The following is a 27499-nucleotide window of genomic DNA, read 5'->3' as shown; positions in this document are numbered from 1 at the left end:
AAATCCACTTGAGAATACAGCTTCTCCAGATTAGTTATTTTTTCTGTTACCAGGAAGTTGTCAGCACTGAATTTCGTACTTCCAATACATATCCATATTACAGCTCCCTTTCTTATCTAAAAATCGTCAGAAAGCACCAACAGGCTATACTAGCTGTCAAACCAAACACAGATACAGAGCTAGTATGACAAATGGTCTTTCTCCCCTTTACACGCTCATTTTAATTTCTCTCCTGTATTTGTCTCCCTTTGTAAGAGGAAAACCACTACTCTCCCAACCGGTCAGTTTATATGACATACCTACTTGCCATAATGTAAATATCTCAAAAATAGCTAGCATTATTTATTATTTCCTAACATCAGAATGTAGTAGACTTCCTTCTTATAAGTTTATTACAAATAAGCCTCTTTGCCACGTGAAAGACATTCAATATTTACATTCAAGAATATGACTAGTCACCCACTGATTCAAAAGGTTTTCACTCAAATGATCTAGCCCTAATGAAACTGGATACAGTATACAAAAATTGGGTTAAAAAGGAATTTGGAACATGTCAATTTTCTTTCTGTGCACACCTTTCAAAAGTCCTGATTCTCAGCTTTAATTGCAGAATGGTTTGGGTTGGAAGGGTCCTTCAAGACCACCCAGTTCCAACACCCCTGCCATGGGCAGGGACACCTCCCAGTAGACCAGGTTGCCCAAAGCCCCACTTGGTACCCTGGCCTTGAGCACTTCCAGGGATGGGGGCATGCACGGCTTCTCTGGGAAAATACTGAGCATATAACATTAAGAGATCTCTGCAATAAAGTGTTGGAGGTGGGTTACAGAATGCAGGGTTGGTGCAACAGCAAGCTAGTACAAGTATCATTGTTCTCTCCCTCTCCTCGACCATCTGAGAATCTCTACTTCTTTCAACTTTTTTTTTTTTTTTTCTTTTTATCAAAACCAACTGTCTATTAGACACAGTGTCTATGTAAAACAGGAAGGGAGGGAAAAAATAAAGAAGTCGTCATTATTTTCCACAAGTACAGTCCAGTTAAAAATAAAATCTAAGAAAAAAATCTAAGAAAGGTGGTCCTAATGCATAACACTGCACCTGCATTTATATTTACTTAAACTACCACTGCTATTTTAGTGGCCCTTAGAGCCATGTGCTCCTTCTTCTACCTATTTTTTTCTTCATTCCACCACACTATGGAACAGATAACATGTACTGAAGTGTGATTCTCTGTTTTTTCTTGTTCAACGGGAATTAACATGTTAGCAATCAATAAATCTTGGCATTGTTTGTTGCACTCAAGAATTAAAAAAAAAAAGTCTTAAAAGCTACTCTTGCCAGTCTTCCACTTTAAGAACAAAGACCCAAGAGCAAAAATCCTGAACAGATGGTATCTTCAGGGAATATAATCCCTAAGACAACCTGTAAGCTTTCAAGTGCATCCAATAATTACATCTTGGATCACTAATCACATGTCTAAACTACCTTCCCTCTCTGACAACCCGAAAACTCACACTTGTGTTTAGATGCTGTATTAGTAATTTGCTTACATTCACTGCTACAAAATAAGACATTGTAAGGTACAGAATTTAAGTATATGCCCTTTTGATAAAACCAATTTATGATAAACCTTCCTCTAAGAAATAAACTAAAAAAAAAAAAAAACAAAAAAACAACACAATAAAATAATTAAAAACCAACAACAACAACAACAAACAAACAAGAACAAAAACAAACATCAAAAAGCACCAGGAAGTCCATTTGTTATCCCTGCAGTGTGTATTACTCTAAGTTCAGTTGAAATATCACAGTACACTGATCTAAATAATAATAAAAATTGCAATTTTCACGTTAGAAAAATACCTTTCCTGCTATTTTAAACCCAGGTTTGCTGAATTTTAATTTCTAATTTCTTCTTTTCCCCTCCACAACACGTATCTCAGCTGACCCATTTCCCGGGTGCTACAGAAGGCTGTGGTTTCAGTGATGACCTCTTACCACTTACCCACTTACTAGCTCCTGCATATTAGTTCAAAGGGGTGACTTGGTAACCCCAAACCAGTGCAAAACAGATCTTAGCAGTTCCTTCTGTTTGGCAGTTATTCTAGCTTGGAACAGACAGGAGTTCTGAGAGCAGAAACATAAGTCTTTATTTTTTGCCTACATAGATGTTGCCAGACACTGCCCCGATATAGGTAGAAATAACTGTTGTTATTACAAACCTTTTCTAAGGCTTAATATTCAAGCTGCCAAATAACTAGTCTCTCTCAGTGCTGCAATCACATTTTGAAAGCAATACAAATACCACACAATTACATAATCTTTATTTTTCTTCTGTAGTAGTACATTATTATCCATCTCTGATACAGTGGAAAAAAAGGAATAACAAGCAACAACATTGTTAATCACTCAAAAGCCTGAAAAATAAAATAATAATAATAAAAAACAACAACAACAACAAAAACAATTATGATTTGATGACAAATGCCACCTTGATACTTCCTGAAGCTTCTCCCTATTTCCAAACTTTTCATTTATAGTTCTTCCTTGGAAGTATAACCGTGCTACACTGCATCTCAGCACCTTCCTCTCCGTTACATCATCTAGAAGTGCTGGCTGCCTCTGTGAAACACCAAAAACAAGAATGCAGACAAATGGACAAAAGATGTTTTTGTTCTTTCTGTGTTCTGGAATGTAGTTCCTGCATAATGAAGTTTAATTAACAGACATAATTGCATGAGATGTGTAAGCAGCACATCTCTTACTGTTGTTTTCATTCCAATTATCCTTTCCTATATTTGAGTAACTACCTGTTCATTTCATGTTCATGTTGGTCAGTCACTTGCTAAAAAAAACAACAACAACAAAAAAAACACAAAACCCACCAACCAACAACAACAAAAAAACCTCCATCATTTTTTTCCTTCATTGGATACTGCATAAACTATTCAACAGGAACACCAATCTAAGCACATGGTGTAACCTTCTGACCATTTTTGATTTACAAAACAACTATTTTATAAGTTTGAATTGAAACTTGTTTGCATTTTGAATTTCAGTATTAAAAGTTTCTATAGATTTAGTGTATGGTGTCCAATAGTTCACTCATTATGGTTTGTGTCCCCTGACATGCAGGTAAGGATATGATGATTCACCAGTACTGGATCATTCCCATATAACATTTCCAATATAGCCTCAAAAGTTCCTGGCTTCAAAGACTTGGATGACTTGTCACACAGTTGGGTACTTTAGTGACACAAATCACAGTTTCAGTACTGAAGTAATTATTTTATATTTCACACCATATTTATTTGTTTGTATCACTTAATTTCACACTGATATACACTATCCAACTTTCCAATTGTATTAGCTTTTCACAGAATCACAGAATCACAGAATTTCTAGGTTGGAAGAGACCTCAAGATCATCGAGTCCAACCTCTGACCTAATGCTAACAGACCCCACTAAACCATATCCCTAAGCTCTACATCTAAACGTCAAAGATATTTCAAAGATATTAAATGAAATAGCACTTTGCATATGAAACTTTGAGGTTTCATGTTTTGTTAGTGTTTTGAGCAAATGTTTTCAGATCCTGTATGCTTAATTGCTCCACATCAGCCCCAAAAAACAAACATGAAAAAAGAACAGACTCTTCCTGGACACTCTGGCAGCCAGACACTGTTTTTATGAAACCTCTCACACAATTTTGACTTGCCTTTAGGGTTTCCACTTTGCTTTAGCTGTTGGTGAAAATCTAGACATCAGGCTGATCTCACCCTCAATGTTTCAATTCTGCTTCTGCTCTAAAGTCATTCTGCTGAATTTTCTTTTTCAGCAGAACATCTGGTTCATCATCAGTCACGGCTGAAGGACACAGCTGCACGAGAAGTTACAATCACTTACCTCATGAAGGAAATTTTGCAGGAGAGTTGCGGTGTCACTGCTTCATAACTTTTGCGCACTAGCCTTTTGTATGCTCGGAAGCTTTCACCACATGCCAGTCTCCGTGAGCTTGTGAACTGCAAGCAAGATCTCCCATGGCTACTGCACAAGTGAGATAGAACTCTGTAAGAAACATCTGTAGTGGTAATCACTCTGGTAGGAACAAAAAGTCCAGTAATCCCAAAGTAAAAGACACCCTGCCAGCAATACTGAATTATACTTTGCACCTTTGAAAGTGCATCAAGGGAACACTGTCCTATCTGCAGCAGAAAGGTAGAAGACATTATTGTTTGATACTGAATGGTCTACAGAGAGATTTGCTTTATACCACTGACCCCACAGTCATTAATAACAATAAATACACAAAAGCAAAACAATTTTTCCCCCCAGGAAAGAAGAATTTAATTGTTTCTTTAGTACAGTATTGTAAGGCTGTAAAGAGCCATTTGCACTGGAAAAACTGGAGGCCTCTGCAGGAATCTAAAATGTTTGGTAGTTAACAGTGTAGCTGTTAAAAAGTTATCCTGATAGACAGGACAGCTAAACAATACTAAGAGTGGCCATTAACATTCTATTTTTTTCCCATTTTAAGACTGTCAAATTCTTCTTTTAAAAAGAGTGAAGCATGAAATCTACTATGTAATTGCTCAGCCACATAATTTCTACAGATTTTTTTTTTTTGTCCTTGAAAAAAAAAAAGGGAGAAAAAAAAAAGGTTTGCAGGGAGAAAGGCAAATAAACAACTCTTTAAGCAGTTTGAGCAAGAATTCTTGTCTGCCTTTTTTGACACCACATTCATTTCAGAAGGGAATGAATTGGCAACACAAAGGCAAAATTTTAAGTACTAAAACTGATTGTTTTTCTCTGCAAAACTGAACTAATAGCATATGAAAGAAATCGATCCCTCAACAAGCAAATTATTCAAAATTCTTAAGCAAATAATGTTTCTATATAGGGTAAGCATCCTTTAGTTAGAAAACCACAAACATACCATGCTCCTGGGACATCATGAGATCATCCTGTCTCTTGCTTAGGCTGTTGTCAAACTTTCACTGACTGCTTTCATCTGAAAGAAAAGTAAAAACACTCACTTGAAAGACTGATTGAAATACCTGAACAGTACAGTACGTGGAGCCTAAAAAGAAATACTTGAAATAAATTGCCCAATTTCAGATATCAGCTGGCAGATTCGGCCTCCTTTTCCCCTAAAAGCTCCCATCATTCTCATCAGTACACTTGAAGATTATGGGCTACTCCACTGCATTACACCAGTTCCAGTAGCCTGCTACAGCAACAAGAACTATGTGCACAACAGTCCCACTCAACTTTTCCGCATCACTTAAAAAATAATCTTCATTTAATATGGGTAGTCTTTCTATCAGTAGATTTTTTTTTGTGTGTTTAATACTGCAGTGCTGTTTGCATGGCAAAAGTCTACCCAAAAGAGTTCAACATGAATCAACAAAGTAAAGAGACTGGAAAACTAGCTCTTCCAAAAGGCAAACTTTTCTTTCTGGTCTCCCAAGCACCTGTGAGGAACCTGCCAAGGAACCTTTGAGACTTGAAGCTCCAGGGGATGAAGAACTGCTTCAATCAATGTTTTGCTCCACCGGGACAAAGCAAAGATGAGTCGCGAGAGCAGCACAGCTATTCCCCTCACCAAGCAGCGCTCCTGCCACCCCAGAAGGAGAAACAGATGTGTACTCTCACCTCCGCTTTTTACAGCTGCTATGGTCCTGCTTGCGTCTTTTACCTCCTCCATTCATACTGGAAGCTAGCAGAGTGGCTGTCTGGCATCCAGAAGACACAATTGCAAAGTCACTTATGTAGGACATCCTGAGGTGTGACATCTTAGCTAAATTACAGAAAGTCATAAAAGGGCTGTCAAATGCCCAAGTGTTGATTCATTGCAGCCTTGAGAGCTGAGGGAAAAAAATGTAAGAAGTTCAGAGGCAAGCACGTCACCCCACTCTGCTTCTGGCCTCGAGAGATGTACAGACTTGCAGGAGCACAGAATTCTTCTTCTGGTAGTTGAGGTTCAGTTTGCAGGACAGAAATTAGTTTTTGTGTCATGCTTACACATCTCTCTAAAACAGGGTGTATTATTGCTCTATTCAGGTTTATGGCACTACTAAAAAATATTGTTAACATTAATTTTAAGCAAATTCACAAGTGTTACCTGTTTACATTCATTGGATTTGGCTTGTCATTAATTTATGTTTTCCACATAAAGAAGGTTGTTTCAAGTACTGTCTTAGGTCTAACTCTTGTATATGCCTAAAGGTCAACACTTTCCATGAAGTTAAACTTAAAGCACAAAAGCAGTTCGACTTGCAGGGGTCACACATCAGATTATAGCTGACAGCCAAGGTAGCAATGCAGCAGAGATCTGTTTCTCTGTTCTGCAAGTGTTGCTGTGCAGCTCAGGTACAGCTGCCTGAAAGGAAGTTTAAATCAAAATGAGCTAGTCCAGATTTGGATTACATAAACTAGCAGTATGGTGAAGAAAAAAACTTCAATGTTTGTGATATTTGTTTTTTGAGCCTGGAGATACAGGAGGCTTGAATACCTGCATGAGAAAGTGTGATGGTTTTACCCTGCTGGGCAGCTGAGCTCCCCACAGATGCTCTCTCATTGCCCCTCCTCAAAGGGAAAGGGGGAGAAAATACGATGCAAAGGGCTCAAGGGTTGAGATAGGGACAGGGAGATCACTCAACAACTATCATCATGGGCAAAACAGACTCAGCATAGGGAGATTAATATAATTTATTGCCTATCACTAGCAGAGTAGTACAGTGAGAAAGTAAGAGCAAACCAAAACCACCTTCCCCACATCCACTCTCTTCTACCTCCTGCCCTCGAAGCAGCGCAGGGGAACAGGGAATGGGGGCTGCGGTCAGTCCCTGATGCTTGGTCTCCTCTGCTCCACTGTTCCTCTCTGCCCCTGCTCCCTGTGGGGTCCCTCCCAGGGATGCCGTCCTTCCCCAACTGAGCCTGGGGGGCTGCCCACAGGCAGCAGCTCTTCAAGCACTGCTCTCACACAGCTCCATCCCATGGGGTCCATCCATCCATCCATCCCCCAGGAGCAAACTGCTCCAGCACGGGTCCCCCACGGGTGGGGGCAGCTCCCCCCAGACCCTCTGCTCCACGTGGGCTCCTCTCCACGGGCTGCAGCTCCGGCCCGGGGCCTGCTCCTGCGGGGGCTCTCCATGGGCCGCAGCCTCCTCCAGGCCACATCCACCTGCTCCAGCGGGGGCTCCTCCACCCATGGGGGGGCTGCAGCGTGGAGATCTGCTCCATGGGGGACCCATGGGCTGCAGGGGGACAGCCTGCTCCACCAGGGGCCTCTCCCTGCACAGCCCGCAGGGGAACTGCTGCTGCCTGCCTGCCTGCAGCACCTCCTGCCCTCCTGCTGCACTCACCTGGGGGGCTGCAGGGCTGCTTCTCTCACGCTTTCACAATCCTCTCTCCCAGCTGCTGTTGCACAGCAGTATTTTCCCCCCTTCCTTAAATCTGCTCCCCCGAAGCCCACCCAACAGCACTCCCTGCCTCGGCTCTGGCCAGCAGCAGCTCCTTTTTGGAGCCATCTGGAGCTGGCTCTGCTCTGATGCTGACAAGATGGGGCTGCATTCATTTCCAAACTGGCTGTCATAAAGGCCTTCACCTTTGCATTACATTGAGGCAGCGGTGATCTCAGCCTTATTGTATTGCTCTGCGTAATGTAGCTCCCAAAAGAGATCCCAAGGTCCAGAACAGACATGGAAAGAACTGGTGGGTTGTAAGGAAAACAATTGTATTCCATCCTACAGCAACACCAGAGCTGTCTGGAGAGTTTAGGAGTCATCTGAATTTTGTTATTTGTGTTTGATCTGAACTAAGGAAGAAAGGACCAGTTACTAGAAAAGAATGCATGCCTGACAATGATACAACCAGATGGGAGGCTGTTTGATCTGGGTCTGTGGGTTTTGGATCTGTACGCTGTTGAGGAGATTGTTGGAATTCTGATTACAGAATCAAGAACCTCCAGAAAGTGCAGGACGCCAGTGCTGGAGAGCACGGCTCACACTTTGACGCTTCCTGGGACTGCCTAGCACATTAACAGGTCTCGGCCCAAAATGGCTGTGCTTCAAAAAGGTTTCCCTCTCTCAAGCATTTGCTGCTCTGCACTTCCTTTTCTTTCACTGGACAGTCAGATCAATTGGTTGCTTTGCACTTGGACATGTTCCTTGGAAAGCTGCTTAAACTCTCTTCAAACCCTGGACTACCTGGGAATTGATTGCTTCCTCTCACTGGCACTGATGCTGTAGCTGGATCACTCGAAATCCCATTTGACTGCTTCTGCTTCCTGAGCAGGTGACAGAAACTTTCACAACCAGAGAGCAGAGAAGAAGGAGTTGGAGTTCTGCATAGGGGAAATATTTGGAAGTTTTGAAGATGTTTCCCCTGCTCAGCTGCCAACCCTACGTTAACCAATCACCTGATCTTTTGCATTCCAGTGTGAGGAAGGTTTTAGCAATTCGTGTCAATAGAGAGCTTGAAGGGAAATGCGTTCCTTTCATACATTGGAAACTTTGATTCTTGCCCTCTTTGGAAGACTGAGCCATTTATAACACCAGCAAAAGTCTCCAATCAGTTAGGAAGGAAAGTTAGTTCTGAAAATACTCAGTCACCTCTGTGCATGCCAAACCCTTAATGGCACTGTGCAAAACGCAGATTGCTGTGATGAATCGCGTTGTGGAATGAATGGCAACATACATATTTGGCTCCAGATCCAAAATGTCACTTCTTTGGCCATTTTATTTAGGGTAGCACTCCCCTCCCCTCCCATTCCCTCCCTGGCCCATTCCTTACTTCCCACCAATACCCACCCCCTCCCCTCCCCTCCCCTTCCCTCCCCTCCCCTAAACTCCCCTTCCCTCCCCTAAACTCCCCTAAACTCCCCTAAACTCCCCTCCCCTAAACTCCCCTCCCCTCCCCTAAACTCCCCTCCCCTAAACTCCCCTCCCCTCCCCTAAGCTCCCCTCCCCTAAACTCCCCTCCCCTAAACTCCCCTCCCCTCCCCTAAACTCCCCTCCCCTAAACTCCCCTCCCCTAAACTCCCCTAAACTCCCCTAAACTCCCCTAAACTCCCCTCCCCTCCCCTAAACTCCCCTCCCCTAAACTCCCCTCCCCTCCCCTAAACTCTCCTAAACTCCCCTCCCCTAAACTCCCCTAAACTCCCCTAAACTCCCCTCCCCTAAACTCCCCTAAACTCCCCTCCCCTAAACTCCCCTCCCCTAAACTCCCCTCCCCTAAACTCCCCTAAACTCCCCTCCCCTAAACTCCCCTCCCCTAAACTCCCCTAAACTCCCCTCCCCTAAACTCCCCTCCCCTAAACTCCCCTAAACTCCCCTAAACTCCCCTCCCCTAAACTCCCCTACACTACACTCCCCTATGCTCCTCTACACTTCCCTCCTCTACACTCCCCTCCCTACACTATCCTCCGCTACACTCCCCTCCCCTACACTCCCCTAAACTCCCCTCCCCTACATTCCCCTAAACTCCCCTCCCCTACATTCCCCTACACTACACTCCCCCAAACCCCCCTACACTACACTCCCCTGCACTCCCCTCCTCTATGCTCATCTCCCCTGCACTCCCCTCCCTACACTATCCTCCCCTACACTCCCCTCCCCTACACTCCCCTCACTATCCTACACTATCCCAACACTATCCTACACTAGCCTACTCTCCCCTACAATGCCCTACATGCCCCTGCCCTGCCCTGCCCTGCCCTCCCCTCCCATTCCCTCCCCTTCCCTCCCATTCCCTCCCCTTCCCTCCCCTTCCCTCCCTTCTTGTCCTTTTCTTTCCCCCTCTCTTCTCTTCTCCCCTCTTCTTCTCCCCTCTTCTCCTTCCTTTCACGGATCTGAACGCAGAAGGGGGAGAAGCGTAACTCCACATCGCTTCAGTCGCTCTGGCAGCTTGTGTCACTGGCTGATCCATGGGAATCCATCAGCAGCAATCGGAAGCGTTCCAGCTGCTGTGGGACCAGTCAGGGAACAGTCTCAAACTGGGAAACGCTGACTTCCTTCCGCGGCTCAGACAGGTGACTTTCAATTTCGCCCTGGCTGGGTTGTGTCCCCTTGCTCTGTCCCCACCTACACTGCAGTTTGGTTTAGAAGTAGCAGCACGGTTTGGAAGTAGTTCCACTACTTCCATTTTCGGTGATTTGGCTTGGCTCGCCAAGTGGTTTCTGTCAACAGAACACAAGAAGGAGATTTTGGTTAGAAACAACTACATGAGGAGCTCCTTTCCATATGGGCAATGAATATTTATCCTTTCCTAATGGAGACTACAGTGGAAGAGATAAGGACAGATCATTCCGAGAGATTTTTCAGAGAATTGTCCCTTGGGGGTGCTTAGTCCAGAGGACCAGAGTTCATCTGTCCAAAGTACACCATGGAAGCACTCTGAATTACTTCCTAACAGAAGCATGGCCTTACCATGTCTGATACGGCTTTGGCTGGTTTCAGTGTTCTTCTTCACTTCATAAATACCTAAATTAAGTACTGTCCTATCAAGCAAATACCTTATTCTCTTGATATCTCTGAGTTGATGGAAGACCCAAGACACTTGGCTCTTCACATCATTGGAAGAACCAAGTGTACTTCCAATATTCACAGCTTCGGAGGAAATGGAGATGAGGTTGAGAGTGGATGAAAAACACCAAGTGTTCTTCCCATCTTCACAGCTTCTAAGCAAGTGGAGATGAGGCTGTGCAAGAACCAAACAAACTGCTGATCCAGAAGCAGCCTAAAGACTGTCTTTAAGCAGGGCCTTGCATTCTTCATCTTTATACCATTACTCGCCTTCAAGGGCACGATCGTTATCTTATTGACTTCCTACCACTACAGCAACGCACCTGCTTCTCTCACAAAACTTACGGGTGGGAACTGGAAATATTCACCAGCATTCTGTATTTCACTCCTCATCTCAATTCTCTTTTGGCCTGCGAAGCTTTTCAGATCAGAGATGAAGATCAGATGTAATCTGGAGTTTGGGATACTGCAAAGGAAAAGAAGAATCATCCTGAGAACTCTTTTCAACCTCACTTGCAAGTGCCAAAGTCAAGAATACCAAAAGGAAAAAGGATGCCACTTGATCATGGTAAGCATAAATTTGAGCACAGGTCTCCTCTAACTGAAGCGAGGTTAAACAGGTTCCAAACAAGGTTAAGGAGCACACCCACAATCATTTCCATAAAAGTGTGTTTTCAAACAAATGGTTGAAAGATTTAGATTTTCTTACAAGCGACGAATGAAAAATAAAGAAAGAAAAGAAAATGACCAGGACATGCAGTCTAGCTTACTCTAGCTTACTTTGCCTAGTTCAGAATCTGCGTCTTGGGTCACGATCAGGAAGCAGCATTGTGCAGAAATGCCAAAGCCTCCCCAAACTTGTTCTATCTTCATCAACAAGGGCTTTGATACTGCTGCCTCCTCAGCACCATCGGCAATTGACTAGGAAAGTTGGTGTCCACCAGGTCAAATCAGGACTAGGAAATCCCTCTTGCCACAACTGCACACTTGCACCAGAGTTGGCAGCTCAGAGCGATGGACAGAGAAGCATCTAGAAGAGTGTTAGAAAACAGACTTTAGAACAGATTTCCGTCAGCCCAGGAACAATTACTTGCTCATTCCTCCAGACTGAACTCTAAGTAGAAGCAGGTGATCCCAAGCTGCATTCCTGACATCTATGCTGCAAAGTCATCAAATGTGACATGTTATTCTACCAGTCTGTAATGAACATAAACAAGAGTTTGAGTTGAGGATGTTGGTTTAGAATCAAGCTCAAAGTGTTAGTCCTTGGATATGTTTTTGTCTGCAAGTGTTTTCACTGTTTCCCAGACATTGTCTCCAGCAAGCTAGCTGTTTGTTTCATTTGTTCTGTTCTGTTTTGTTCTGTTCTGTTTTGTTCTGTTCTGTTTTGTTTTCTCAGTAAGGTTTCTTAGCGAGATAAGATTGAAGTGATCGTATTGCCTGCCCATCCATCCCTCCCCTTTGCTTGTCCAGAGCTTTTACCTTGTCTACCACGATGCATGAACTTGGTCATAGGCACAGTTGTTTCAAAGACATTCTGCTGCTAGACCTGTTGTGAAAACAGAGAGCTAAGTATTTGGACGAGAACATGCTTCCACCTGCACTATGACCTCCACAACTAGATGTGGAGCCATATCAGCCAGAAGGAAGTTTCCTTCACAGCTGCTGCTTCTTACACTATCTGGACTCTTCTACTCTTACTTGCCTTTCCTGCATTAGCACAAAAAAAAAAAATAAAAAAAGATTTTGGAGATTACCTTTGCCATCTGATGTCTTCGTTTCCAGAAACTACCCTGAATCACCTTTATGAGAACTGTCCACACTGCGAGCATGGGTGTTGCAGTCAGGCCAGATACGTCCCTTCTACGTCAATAACCAAATCTGTCAAGTTAAGAACATGGAATTAATGAAAAGGAAATCCTTCTATTTTGATCTGAGCTCACTTTTTTTTTTTTTTTTTTTTTTTTTTTTTTTCTAGACCAAGAAGAACCAGCAAAAGTCGGGTGAAAAATGAAATGAAAAATGTTAAGGCCAGGCAGCTTGCTCACTGCAAGTGCTAATCTGAAAGCAGATGGAGTGCATCTTCATACACTCCATCCTGAGACACTCCACTCAACAGGCCAGACCAGCTGATGAAGTGCATTGCTGTCCTGAAGTTTAATGTGATGGGCTACTTTTAAGTCTCTTGTTTATGCTGTAGTACTTGAGGTCTATGGCAGGACCACAGCACACTCTTATTTGTCTACCCTTCTTTCTTGATCGTGTGTGGGAAAGAGAGAATGTGCAGAGGCCCTCAGCCACATGTTGCACCTGTCACTCTGTGCAGCTACATCACTGAGCCAAAGTACCAAACTTCATGCTTGTGAAAGGACTTGACACAAACTACAGAAGACTAAAAGGAAGCATCCAAACACTTACAGAAGGGTGGGCCCTCTCGATGCACCTCCACGTGGGATCCACAAGTCCTCACGTGGTTTCATCCAGCACACTTCTCTGTCCCTCCTCGCTCAACTTGCTCAGAGGCAGCTGTTCCCAAGGTGTCACAGTGACATCATTCAATTCTGTTTCTGAAGTCATCACCGTAGGCCCCTGGCAGCGGCAACACAACACTCTCTGTTGCTAATGCGAATGTCTCAGAAACAAGTAGAGAAGTACCACTCTCCCCAAGCTGACTTTAATTGGAGTAGTTCCAAAATTATTCTCTGCCCCCCTACATCTGGGGAAGGTGTGTGATAAATCTTTTCCTTAAGAAAGGATTACAAGCCAAAAAAAGCTTGCTTCTGATACGTTCCCCTTACTTTTAGAGCTGTTCACCTTTGATTTCCAAGGAAGAAAAAAGAAGGTGAAATCAACAATTCTCCTCCTCCGAGTTGGGAATATGAAATAAGCCCAATTATTTAGGAAGCCTGAAAAAGGAAACTCTACATTTCCTTGTTAAACACCTTGTTGCTTCTGAAAACTTTTCCAGTACTTTGCAGCTGCAGTGCTTTTCGGTGGGTGGGCAGCCGAGCTCCATCACGGCCACTCTCTCCCTCCCCCTCCTCAAAGAGAAAGGGAGAGAAAATACGATGCAAAGGGCTCAAGGGTTGAGACAAGGACAGGGAGATCGCTCAACAAGGATCGTGATGGGCAAAGCAGACTCAGCATAGGGAGACAGGAAGATTTCCGGCCTAACTACTACTACCACCAGGCTAGACAAGTGAGAACCAAAGGAAAGAAACCAAAACCACCTTCCTTCCCCCCATCTGAGCTCTTCCAGCTCCTCCCCCCGTGCAGCGCAGGGGAACAGGGGGACTGGACTGGGGGTTGTGGTCAGTCTGTAGCACTTCATCTCCACCACTCCTTCTCGGTCCCTCTCTGCCCCTGCTCCACGTGGGCTCCTCTCCACGGGCTGCAGCTCCGGCCCGGGGCCTGCTCCTGCGGGGGCTCTCCATGGGCCGCAGCCTCCTCCAGGCCACATCCACCTGCTCCAGCGGGGACTCCTCCACCCATGGGGGGGCTGCAGCGTGGAGATCTGCTCCATGGGGGACCCATGGGCTGCAGGGGGACAGCCTGCTCCACCAGGGGCCTCTCCCTGCACAGCCCGCAGGGGAACTGCTGCTGCCTGCCTGCAGCACCTCCTGCCCTCCTGCTGCACTCACCTGGGGGCTGCAGGCTGCTTCTCACCCCCCTCTCCCAGCTGCTGTAGCACAGCAGTATTTTTCCCTTTTTTACCTCTGCTCTCCCAGAGGCCCACCCAGCATCGCTCACTGGCTCAGCTCTGGCCAGCAGCAGGTCCTTTTGGAGCAGCGGGAGCTGGCTCTGCTCTGACATTGACTAGCAGAAAGCTGACTCCACAGTCAGTAGGACTGTACAGTAGGTGTGTTTATTCAGCACTGGGCAGCACGGGGGGGGGGGGGGGGGGGGGGGGGGGGGGGGTAGTCCTGCCAAAGTCGTTCACACCTGATGCGGCAGCTTTCCTTGGTTACATGCAGGAAAGAGTTACATATGCATGAAGTTTCACAATATGCCTGTACATGTTCATAACCTGTCCCTGCTTCGTATTAAAATTAGTTCCAAGGAGTCAGTTCCATAAACTACTCACATCTGCACTTGTGCAGTGTCTCCTGCTGATGGTTGTCGGGGGTCGTGGGGATGAAGATTGATGACTCTTCCTCGTCACCACCAGTTGACCTCTTGTCTTTGTGCAGACTCAGTTGCTCCTTGGCTCTTGTCCATCTGCAGGACCAGTTTCTGTCAGTTTCTTAAGAGAGGCTCACACTTATTATGAGATGGACCTTGGTAAGGGGCCCAAGGCTTCTTGATTTAGTTAATTTGCACAACACTCCATAGTTAACAAAGAGACTAAATAGCATCCTAATTTAATGCTGTCAGCGCTCTATTGCTACTTGATAAGATTCTCCTAACTCCCTCTCTCAAAATAGGGCAGCTGCTGGGCTCTGCTCACAGAGGCCTCCCCTGCAGCCCCCTGCTACCAAAACCTTGACATATAAATGCAATACAGAAAGTATTCCAACTATTAAAGCTGTGGTTATACAAAATACATGTTTATTTTGTGTGTCCCCTGTAGCTGTTAGTGAATCAACCAGAAAAAATAAGAAAAAAATGACTAGAGTGATTTTCATATGGTGAACATGGGTTAGGGACATTAATCACATATTCCATTCAAATCTTGCCAGTTCTTCTCCTTACTGGACAACTTGCAAGATAGCAAGCATAACCAGTAGGACAGTTTATAAATGACTGGTAGGAATTCTGCATTGCTGTGTAAGCAGGGATATGACTTTTTCTTTTTTTTTTTCTTCTTTCTTTCTGAAAATGGCAATGCCGTTCAAAAGACAATGGCAGGCACTTTGGTAGCCTCTATTCCAGATGTTCATAGTAGATCAGAATTCCTAATCTCTGAATCCATGATTGTTGCCTCTGTTACAATTGTCTCCATGAAACCAGGATGTGCTAGCTTGAGGGTGTAATTATAACAATTAGTTATCTAGTGGCTAAAAATACCCTCTTGAGGTGGAAACAGCTACCTTGCTACCACATTTTATCTAGTGGCTTTGGTGTGGTGAAGGTGCTTGTGAATCATGCCGTGGCAGGTTAAAATGTTGTCATCCCATCAATCAGCCTCATTGTTCTGCCACAGATTGCTGCACATGTAGCATGGTTAACAGAAATGAATTAGCTGCTCTGACACAACGCTCTGTCCTAGCTTACATGGCTGTTTATGTGGAATTTGAGCTAAACCACTGACCTGCAGCATGCAGTGACTGCAGTATTCCAATCTATCTACCTAGCCACAGGGCCAAAGGGAGAATTTGACCCTGTAGTGATTAAGATAGAAAAGATTATCTGTTGAGAAACTCAGTCTTTTTGGCTCCTTCAGGAAAAACGTGGAGAACAGATGTTTGATAAGAGGATCTTGAAGATAACAGACAGGAAGAGTAGAATGTGGCAGCTCTGTGTTAAAGTTAAATTAATAACAAGGCATTAGTTTCTGCTTGGTTTCCTGAAGATGTGATTAATGATTTAATCACTGAAATGATTTTGCTTTGTGTCAGTTGGTGATATTTTTAAGCTGGTTTCAGCTGAATTTGTCAAAGGGATATAGAAATACTAAGTTCCTAAAGGTTTTGTGGAAAAGCATGCTCTGTGTAGAGCAAAAATTGATTAGTGTTGCATGCAATACTTGTCATCCTGCCAAGTGAGGAAAGCATGGGAGGGAATGGTGGCAATGTCTACAGTCAGGGATGTATACTTTTCCACAATTTTCTTTGAGATCCATAAAGACAACTTGTGAGAGGCACTGAGATTTTCCAGTGGCAAGGTACCTGTGTCTCTAAGCAGTACATGTTGAAGTTGTATCTCCCAGTTCCAGTGAGCTGCTTAGCTCCATGCTGAAGTGAACCTCATCAGCTACCCACACTGAGGTTTTCCCTCTCTGTTTGGATGTTGTTGAACACTTTTCTAGCATGCTCCAAAGGCCTTTACTATGTCACTGAAGTATGTGTTAGACTTGAGAGTTTTTCTGAAAAGATAGCATTGAAAGAGCCTCTTCAGGCTTCTATGGCATTAACTTTAGTTTGATTAAGTACTGCACAGCAGGAATACTCCCTTCATCCACTCTTATTTCCTATTTTCAAGACACAGTTCGACAGCTGGCAACTGATATTCTCAGATGAGGACTTTTTTCCCTATCCTGGAGAGATCGTATCATTGTCAAATTACATTAGTTTCTTAGAAATTTAACACTGCATGCAAACGTGAATGAAGTCAATTATCTGACCCAATTGAACATTCAGTCTGTCCAGGGATGATGCTGTAGAAGCAGTTCTGGTTCCTCAGCCCTTTCAGTAGTCATTGATTTCTGAGGACACTGATGAGCAGTCAAAATCTGAAACTGTATTAAACATCTTGATTTTTTTTCCCACACTTTCTAGGTGTGTCCTTAGTTTTCCTGAGTGAATTCCAACACTAACCTGTAAGGGTATAATTCCCCACTGGATTTTCTTCAGCAGGAAAACCAGTTCCTGCCCTTCCTGGCTTGTGGCCTCTTGTTCCTGTTCCCAACCTTAATGTACTGCTCCATTAGTTTTGCCAGTGACAGTATTTGTAGCTACATGCCATTAAACAGGTCACTGAAACTGTCAGGACTTCTAAAAAGAAGTGATTTGGCTTTGGGAACAGTTAAAATGTGTAGTACAATGACATAAAATAAACAAAAATGTAACTATAACCTTTGAAGAGCCAAGAAAAGTTACAGTTTAACATGCCAGGTTTAGTTTTGGTGCCATGCAGAGAGAGCCTACAGATAGGCTTTGCTTTCCCTTACACAGAATACAGGACTGCTGTGTACATGATATTTTAGTAATGTTGTTGTAGGAAATCCTACACAAGCTGATAATGAGAGAATGTTTCTCAAGGGAGAATTGTGAGTAGAAGCTGAAATATCTCTGAAATGCTGTGTGAGCAGTGAGTCATCCGTGTAATATTGCTTCTACCCCGTTGTCTTGAGTGATGTGAAACACTTCTAGAGCCAGGTTTTCTGTGTGCCTTCACTGAGTTCCCATCAAAGTTGCAGGGTGTGATTTCCTTAGCTTTTTGGCACCTTCTTTACTTTTTTTTTTTTTTTTTTTTTTTTTTTTTTTTTTTTTTTTAATATATATTTTTTTCCTCCTGGAATCCACCAGAGGTCAGTGTAACGCCAAGAATGCTGTGAGAACAATATCGCCAAGTTTCTGCTAGTTGATAGGGTCATATAGGCTTTACTTAAGCAGGGCAGTGAACTATCTAGCAACATACCCTGTCTTTTGGCGGTACCAGATGAATTAGGGGAGTGAATAAGGGCATGAAGCTGGCAATAGGTCAAAGTGAAGGTATCTATGGATGGTGAGACTGCTAAATGTCTAAACATAGAAGTATGACTCTTACTCTATCTTTTAAAAGGTTTTAGGCATCAGTTAGCAACATTCCAGGCATTTCTGAGAGCCAAATAAATGGCCAAATCTTGCTAAGCTCTTGTCTCCGTGGGCCTTTTACTGCCACATGTCACAGTTTATTTGCAGTTTCACTGATTAAATATTTTGTTTGATCTCAATTTCTCACTTGATATTGCAGTTGAATGTTCTTGCATTAGGAGCCAGAACAAATAAGTTCCCAGGATTTGTGCCTTCATTATATTACATATTACCAGTTTTACCATTTTTCACAGGAGAGAAGCAGTCATATTTTTCTGGCTCCCTACATTACTCTTACTGTGTTTTCCCAAGCTTATTAGGAAATAATTCCAACTGTTTTGAGGTGGAATGCCTGCTACTGACATACAGAATTCCAGCTGCGACTGCACTACTGATTTCTACAGAAGCACTGCTGTATTTTTCTTATTGTCCCATCTTCACTTCATTTATGTACTTACAATACCTCCCTCCTTTCCTTCTCTCCCTTCCAGTACCTCTTCATTGAATAAGGTCTTCACAGGGCTTCAGTGAAATGTCAGTTTTCCTTCAGAACTGATTCTATTCATTGGAAATAGTTTAGCACTCTGAGCCACAAAGCTTTTTGTCCTATGTACTTTACTTTTTATTTGTTGCTACTGAGTGTGTTTGCCATGGTATTGTCTGTTCAGCTAGCTTGCACAGGCTGTTCTAAAGTTCCTCTCAGCATCTACTGGTAGCCTGAATAACTGTGTTTAATTGTAAAACCCAGTAAAATACTGGTGCTTTAAAAAAAATGTCTAATATGTGATTTTTCTTTTCTTTCAGACATTTCTGTTGACTCTGTGTATCACAAGTATTCATCTGGTGGATTGCAATTGGAGCTTGTTTCCTCAGGGTGAAGGTTTTTTCCTTCCTGTTCTGGGTTTTCTTTTACTATGAACAAGACAGTGAACTAGGTTATCCTTGAGGAAAAGCTGATTTTGACCAAGTGTGTGATTCTCTTTGTGATATGGATACATTCATTGACTTCTAAGACTGAAAATGTGACAAGTACCCAATCAAGGTTTAGGCAAACTATTTAGTAAACCAGATTTCAGGTATTCTGAGCACCCCTGACACAGGATCCATTTACATTTCTGTGGGTGGGTAGAGTCTGCAGCTCTGCCTGGCAGCCTGGTGTGAACTCTGCAGAGCTGCTAGGCACACCTGCACCGCCTTTTCGTTGCAAGAAAGTGGTCTTTGTGAAGCCAAAGGATCGTTAACTTTTGCGTAGGAGGACTGACTCATTTCAGAGCAAGATGTTTTGTGTGTGCATTAGCGCGCACTCTCTCTGTATATGGTATATACACTGCCCTTGTTTTGGAGAAGTCTAGTCTAATGCCTGATACATTTGCATGTTCTGGAAATAGATTTTATTTTCAAAACATTGGTTAACATAAACACCCACCCACTTATCTTTGCCAGCATTGTAATGTCTTTGAACTGTTGTTTTTGAGAAGCTCAGTCAAGGTGGGCAGTGTAAATATAGCAGCCACTTGTTTCTCTAAATTACTACCTTGTAGTGGTAGTGATGGTATCTTTTTTGTGCGGTTTGTGAAAGTAAATTTCTTCTTGTCACAGGTGGTCAGCTGCATTATGGCACTTTCCATAGTGGTAAAGCTCATGCTAGCTACTAGTAGGGTGTTCAGTTCATTTGTCATTGTGTGCCTTGAAGTATAGCTTTTAGATTTTATTTTACTTTTTTTTTTTCCTCCTCTCTGTTTTCTTGGAATACTGTTTTCTTGGAATAAAGTTATTCTTTTTACCCTGTAGAAATGGGCAGAACAACACTGAGAAAGATTACAATATCTTCACTTTTTTCAGGGTGTGTCCTGTTAGCACAGCTGCTTGGATGGGTCCAAGGCCACCAGTCTGTTTCTTCCCACCCCTGGTCATCACTTTTCTTTCTAGTAAAAACTGAGGAGTGGAATTGACCCCAGTTTTATTGTTCGGCTTGTTTATTCTTGTCCAGATAATAAGGAGAGGGCATCTGTGCTCTCAAATACCAGTAGGTTTTGTTAGCAAATGTGGCTCCATAACCACATCTCCATAATTCAGACAGCTCCTCCGGCTTTGCTGAAGGGAGCCCATGCTTGTACTGCGGAGCAATGCATGCATGCATCAGCAATTCTGCCTCTTGGTTCTGTACACGTTTAAGATGTTGTCACAATTCCCTCTGCACTTGCCACACTGCCAGCATTTCTTGGCCTGAAAAGGATGCTGGCATATCATTACAGCAAGAGCTGCCGTCTGCATCTTGCCCTTCCAGCAGTGTTCTGGCATTTACATGTCTGGTCCTGATGTGTCTCTGCTAGAAGGTCCTAGTCTTGATCTGCTTAGCCGTTGCTTAATTTTGACAAATAAGGGGAGAAATGATGCCCTTTCAAATCCAGAAAATTTTGATTCATACCTATGTTTGCCTGATACAAAAGTGGCCATTTTTTCTAGTCATTGGACAGTGGTTTTTTATCTAGATGTAAAAATGAGCTTCAGTTCCCAGCTCCTGACCAGAAGAAACAGTTGTGCATATACTACAGTTCTCTGCTTACATGGAAGATCTGACAATTCCTAGAAATTTGGAATAAATCTGTGGCATTTCATGAAGGATCTTTCAAAAGGAGGCAGTGAGGTGCAGGGTGCAGCCACCATAACAATCTGTGCATCTTGTGACTTTCACTGAGCCCTCAGGAGAGAGCAGCTGAAAGGAAGCTGCAGGCCAAATAAATTCCCTTTGTGTGCTGCAAAAAGCCCACAATACTTGACATCAGTTTAACCCATTCATTTTTTCTCCCTTCTTTCTCCTTTCCCTTCTTCCCCAATGAACGCATATAATAGTCTTTGATGACCATTGATCTTTTGGGTGTTTCAGTCTATTTTAATATGTTCTTTCTGAGTAGGATGTATAGTCTCAGGAGATTTCTATTTTTTATTTTTTAAACAGTATCAGTGCGTAATTCACAGAATGAAACACTCAGCTGTGAGACTGTGCAATAGTTCAGATATAATGTTATCTGTTTGAGGTAAAACGTACCATTAACACTATTTTACATTAACTCTGCCCATTAATCCTCACCATTGTAGTTTCACTGGAAAAATGTGATGGTTAGACATAGCCTAAGATAATCAGAGCTTTTCTTTCATCTTGTGATTGCACATCCTGTTTAATTAGGAAATTAGAGACTAGAAGATCCTTTCAGGCTGCAATAAGAAAAATGTCAGTATTAATTTACAATATTTGTCCCACTCACTAAGAGCAATTATGAGCTATGAATTATAAATTCATATGAATTATAAATGATAAATTATACAGTGTGGTATTCATCCATACTGAAACACAAATAGGTTTATAATTCTTGCCCTGTGCATATGAAAACCCCCATAGCATTATTCACCAGGAAAATAGGGTGCAAGTTTTCACTTGTCCTCAAGAACCATTGGCATTAGCTTAGTCCAGAATAGCCACAGGTGTCTGTTCTACAAAAGATGTTTGTGTTCAAGGACTGCTGAGGAGGTACTCAGCTGCAATGCAGGCACGCACATTGATTGCTGAGCTGCATCAACTGCAGGGCTAGGTCCCTCATACCATCACGCCTGCCTCCTTGCTGCGATTCCTTCTTCCGTGGGTAAACACTGGAGAGTAAGATGTTTTGTAGTCTTTTAGTGACCAGTATATGTAGTACTTTCTTAAAATATTGTTTATTTATTTATTTATTTATTTATTTATTTATTTATTTATTTTTTCATGTCCATTCTACAATATTTCACTCTCCATTTGCAGGGTAGAGAGACAGGCTTCAAATCCAAGGGTTGTGTGGTATCACTGCACTTGCACTCAGCATCATGGAGCTTCCTTTGTGCATTTGTGCCCTGGTCAGCCAAGACCTGATTCTGCACCGGCATGTATTAAGACCCATGGAGACTTGTTAGGGGCATGGAATCTGTAAGTCCCTCAGAGTGCCTTCTGAACTACATGGAAATGGTTTTGATACATAGATGTCAGTATTTTACTGTGCTATTGGCCTGTTTATCACTGGTGCTGGCTTTGCTTACAAGAGTGTGCTTGCTTTTTCATTCTGACTCCCCAGTGGCGAACACTACTATTACCTGGTCAGGTTCAAAGTCCTTATCTAAATGTCTGGAATAAATGTAGGTTTTCAAACTTGACAGGTAATTACCTACCTCTTTTTTTTTTTTTTTTTTTTGAATGTCTAGTTATAAACAAGAATATATATGCAGCTGATTTGGAAGCTTGCCTCTGAACTGGCAACCAGATGTTGGCATTTTGAGATAGTATTTTGCCCAGAATTACATTTAACCCCAACTTAAGAACTTAGCTCTGTCTCAGGAATAGGGCTACTCTGGAGTGGCTTTTGTGTCTCAGCAGATCTGCTCACTGTTGTACTGAGAATCCTAGGTTTAGGATTCAGGGAGGGTAAGATAAACAAGCATTAACCAGCTTTTCCTCCTGTTAACCAAAGAATCAGCTCCACTGAAGCAAATACATTGAATCCTTTTTTTTTTTTTTTTGTACATTCTTCATGGAGCTGCTTACTGAATGCCATCTTGTACGAGTCCTTTGAAAACAAAGGATTTCACTGTACATGCACAAGGGCAAAAATATCTCTTGCTGAATGTTTGTTATCATGATCATGATGACATGCAAACAGGGATGAATACAGCTTGCCTGTCAAATCCTGTGCAAAATTTGTGCTTGTCAGAAATATGCTTCATTTGAACATGGACGTACTGATATGAGTGTTCCAGAGAGTAATAAATAACAGCATGCCCAAAACACTTGTCTAAGAGACACAAATTAAAATTTTTGTTTCACTTTTTTATTTATATATATTATATACATTATATATTATATATATATACACATTATATATTATATATATATTATATATACACACACATTAACATAGAGTTAGAGTAGGCAAGTTGGAATATCTATTGCAGTTAATACACTTCAGAGACTAGTGCTTTTATTGGTCACAGATACCATTTATGCTTCTTTGTAACATGTTTGGACACCACATGTTGCCTAAGTTGACTTCTCAGGTTTCCACTGCTACACAGTCTGTCATCCTGGCAGTTGTGAACTCATGGTCCTCTTTTCTTCTACCACTGAAGTTTGGCACAAGAGTCACTAGGTATTGTGTGAAAGAAACATATGGTATTGCTGTGACTGAGGAGGGATTCCTTGTGGAAGTATGAGTGTTGAAAATATTACGTAATCTGGAGGTTTTTTTTTTTTTTCATTCTTTCTTTGTTTCTTTTTTTTTTTTTTTTTCTTTTCCTGCTTTATTGAAACTGACACGTCAGCCTGCAAGCAGGCACCTTGCCACTCAGCAGATGGGCAGGAACATAAGCAGCCAAGGGAATAGTTCTGTATATGTCCCAAATGTGTGACGGTCCGACTCCCAAAAAAGGGCTGTCACCATAGCTCTTCATAGGGAACTTCCTTGGCATATGGCTACAGGGGAGATAGTATATTATCACTTAATTACTTCAAAACAAAACAAAACAAAACAGAACAAACAAAACCAAGCAACAACAACAACAAAACCCTCCAATTTATCAAAAGTAACATGCAGTAAACCTGCTGGGATTTTTGCTTTGATGATTTAGAGGAAGAATGTTTGGAATTAGCAAAAAAAATCTTTGCTTTTATGTAATTATTTCAAGGAAAGACTGCCATTAAAAGCTAAAGAAAGGTTGAGTGCAATGCCTGAGTTGCATCTGAGAACTTGAAAGAATGACAGATTTACTCTGTCAGACCTGACTTGTCACTTTTGCACTTTTGTTTAATATTTAAAGCTAGTTATACTTCCAAGGACCAACAAAACCTGAAAACTCTATGCGGTGTGGTAGTACGTGGGAAATGACACCCTAGAAGCAGACAATAAACAACTGGTGCTGGAACAATCAAGAAGCTAGAATACAGGCATAGACAACGCGGAGTCTGGGTATCACAGATGTATATAACAATATGTTTTCTTTAAACATGCTTGTTAGAGATTTTGCATTTCAAATGATGGTTATTAGGCTTTCTCTACTGCCAGAAGTTCTTTACTCTCACAGCTGTTTCTCTTAACTGGGCATGGAATATAAAAAAACAACAGTGTATACCTGTGCTTAAGTGAAAGATCTGATCACTTCTCCATTATTATTTATAATTTTGTCCAAAAGTTTTTTTCAGGAGGAAGAATATTTGTAAGTTGCTTTCTTATTATTACAATTATCTTCCTGTTAGCCTGTTTCCTGAGGGAGCTAAATCCTTGTGACCAGACAGTGTGGCTGCCAGTCCTTCCCATGGTTATTAAACCTTTTTGGACATTTTCAACTAATTTAAGGGGGAGAAGAAATCTTAGAATGAATAAACCTAATGGAAATCGGTGTCTTTGTAGAAGCAAAAACCTTTACTCAGAAAAAAAAAAAAAAAAAAAGACAGGCACAACTCAGCCCTTAGATGTTCTATTTGGCAGCCCATTAGCCATTGGTCACACATACGGTTGCAGATTTGTCATATTTCTTCACTTGCGGGGGTGTTGCAGTGGGAAGGTGCAGAGAACAGAGGATATAAATCCATAGAAAGCCCTCTTTGTTAGTACTGCTGCCCACAGAACACTCTGTAATGCTTACACTTTTAGATAATGAGAAAATCAATATTTTCAAAACAGAAATCAATCCGATGCAAAATGTTAAGAAAGATCTTTCTTCAGGACTGCTGAAGAAGACCAGATCTACAGATCTACCAGATTAGTCTGGCCAGAATAGAATTATTAATAATATTCAATCTGAACAAAGAGAAACATCCTTTGCTTTGGATGGGGGTTGTGGGTTAGGTCTAAGCTTTGAATTTGTACTTTTCCTTTTGCATGTAGGGGAATATATGGCCTTCACTTGCACTCACAGCTGAAACGTCCTGCTAAATTTGGCCATTCAAGTGTTCACAAAAATATAGCCATAGCAGTGTGCAGCTCTGCAGAACAGAGCTGCCCAAATATTTATTTGCGGGGACAGATTATACAAAACCCTGCACTGCTGCTGTTAGAGTTACCAAGCCTGCTCAGATCATCCCCAGGAAAACCTCTGACTGCAGTGTAGGTATATCACTGCTCCACTGCATGCAGCCCTAAAGGGGAGTATCACATCACTCACTTGTCCCTGAGATTGAGGAATCTGTAAGAAACAACATATGCAGAAGCAGAAGCACCAGTAATTGACGAGCAGTCAATTACTTTCTAATAGTAATAGTAATTTAGGCCTAGGTTAAAGAACTGTGTCAGAGAAAGCACTGTTTCTAGTCAAGGGATATTATTCATATGCTTATGTCACTTTGCCCCTGGAATAATTCCACTAAACTCAGATGCAAAGCTGCAGATTTACACAAATATTGGTGAGCTCAGAAACTAGGCATTTGTCTATTATCTTTATCTGATCTGGGAAAGATAAACAGTTATGTTAAAAAGAGGCCCAAGCAGCTCAGGATTGCAGAAGGCTTAATTTATTCAATACAAAAAGCAAGTACTAGCCACTTAAAAAGCCATGTGATTAAGATGACTCACTCTTGGCAGCTACATACTACACTAGAAAGGCAAATCATCTTGATTCCAGTTCTGTAATACTAAACAGAACCTCATATATACCATCAGGAAGATGAGGAGGACTTAAGTGCATATGTTAAAGTGGATAGAAAATTTGGCAGTACCCTTATGCTTACTTTGAAATGATATGGAAGAAGCTCAGAAAAGTTTTTTTTTTTTTTTTTTTTTTTTTTTTTTTTTTTTTTTTTTTTTTTATCATAAACTGAACTGTTGTTTGTGTTTTTGTTTTCACATGACAAAATTATGTACTTTTTCATGCTAAGTCATTCCATTGTAGTTTGTTATAAGTGAAACATTGCACAGCTTTACAGAAGGAAACTTGTTCTAAGAAGAAGAAAAAGACAAGACTCCATGAACATGGTGTGTCAAGACAATAAGTTATTTCATTTTACAGAACAAGAACCTTGGTCTAAGGTGTTAATAAGCAATGAGGATGCAGAAGTTCACATGGAGAGCTAGATATTATTTAGGGCAGGCAAGAGTGGAGAAGCAATTTCTTTTGTAAGTGGTGAAATCTTAGTAATTATGTAATAGTAATTACCTTTTTTGTTTGCTTGTTTTGTTTTTATCTCTGTGAAAAATACCAGAAGTCTTGAATATATTTTAAAGTAGGCTGTGAAGTGTGGTTTTGTTGTTGTTGTTTTTTTAATGAAAGACCCATTGTGACTAGAGTGGGAGAAAACAAAATTAAGTATGTGCAGAGCCAGAGATCATTATACTATTGTCATTCTTGTTCAGAAGATTAGAATATAGGCGGAATTTCCAAGCCAACATGATGCCAAGGCTTGTTGACTATAATTTGCAGTTTTTTTTCAGTCAGCTGTTCCTCACAGGTTTTAAATGCTGTAACTTTTGCAGTTGTGAGAAAGCTTTCAATGGTTCTACCACTGCAGAACCAATCTCTCTATTTTTCTAAATTTGGGCTTGATGCTAGGGAGTTGCTGAACACCTTCAATGTAACTTCTCTCTGAGTCAGAGAGAGGCGTAGACTTTAGCCCAAGAGAACATACTCTGCACAGAGATTGCCTACAGAGAAAAGAGCCCTTCTCATCTCCAGACAGCTAACAGTTATCTTACAAAGATCAGGACCTGTGGATAGCAGTTTGTGTGACTCATGTAGCTCAGACAGCACATAAAACTGTACAGGTGCAGAGCACAATGCTGTGCCTCTGCTGCTGCGTATATGGGAGCTGTGGACAGTCCGTGTCTGACCTCATTTTGGCCATGTGAGATGGGAGGCAGGTGGAGAGGGGAGCAAGGAGTTTCTTCTTCCTGTCAGAAGCAAGACTTTCTGGCATGTGTGATCTCATAGTGAGGGACAATTCAATATGGTTATGTAAGGTCCTCAATCTATTCAGCAATTGGAATTGCACTTCACATGGCTGCCATGAAAACATAAAGGCTTTATTTCACTAGAGCTCTGATAACCCACTTAGACAGAAAAGGAAAGTGTATGGACACTGCAAACAAGGTCAGGTGACATGGGATGACTACAGACATGCTGTTTGCTATTGCAGGGATAAAATCTGTGCAACCAAAGCTCAGTTAGAATTGAAGCTGCCCAGTACTGTGTGCAACAACAAAAAAGTCTTTTAAAACTACGTTAACAGCAAAAGAAGGTCCAGAGATGGCATTGGTTCATTAACTAATGAGGTTGTTCACCTCACAAATAGGGATGTAGACCAAGCAGAGACATTCAATGTTTCTTTTCCTTTGTGTTTTACACTGATGATGGGCCCTGGGCCCCTCAGAGCCCTTAGTTGGAGGACTGTGACTGTGGCAATGACAGACTCCCAGTCAACTCCAAACTTGTGGGGGATTTGCTGATCCATCTGGATGCATATAAGTTTATGGGGCCCAATGAGATTCATCCCAGGGTACTGAGAGAGCTGG

General features: G+C 42.0%; 2 long non-coding RNA genes and 1 other non-coding gene across 4 annotated transcripts; all 3 read right to left on the bottom strand.

Annotated features, from left to right (window-relative positions):
- Positions 1-26: 26 nt before the first annotated feature.
- LOC140000603 (uncharacterized) lies at positions 27-7007 on the bottom strand. 2 transcript variants are annotated; one of them, XR_011805659.1, is made up of 4 exons: positions 5654-7007; positions 4935-5009; positions 3905-4066; positions 27-2620 (listed from the first exon to the last, which is right to left on the bottom strand). It is a non-coding gene; the product is annotated as an uncharacterized lncRNA (long non-coding RNA). The 2 variants fall into 2 exon arrangements; XR_011805660.1 differs by having other exon boundaries at positions 3905-4045.
- On the bottom strand, positions 4621-4775 carry LOC119714609 (small nucleolar RNA SNORA13). The gene has a single exon (XR_005261976.1). It is a non-coding gene; the product is annotated as a small nucleolar RNA SNORA13 (small nucleolar RNA).
- Positions 7008-12006: 4999 nt separating the features above from the next.
- Positions 12007-13438, bottom strand: LOC140000624 (uncharacterized). The gene is made up of 3 exons (XR_011805692.1): positions 12943-13438; positions 12282-12405; positions 12007-12073 (listed from the first exon to the last, which is right to left on the bottom strand). It is a non-coding gene; the product is annotated as an uncharacterized lncRNA (long non-coding RNA).
- Positions 13439-27499: the final 14061 nt, after the last annotated feature.

Source organism: Anas platyrhynchos, chromosome Z (genome assembly GCF_047663525.1).
Source record: "Anas platyrhynchos isolate ZD024472 breed Pekin duck chromosome Z, IASCAAS_PekinDuck_T2T, whole genome shotgun sequence".
Taxonomy (NCBI): domain Eukaryota; kingdom Metazoa; phylum Chordata; class Aves; order Anseriformes; family Anatidae; genus Anas; species Anas platyrhynchos.
This window is presented reverse-complemented; position numbering and strand designations above follow the sequence as displayed.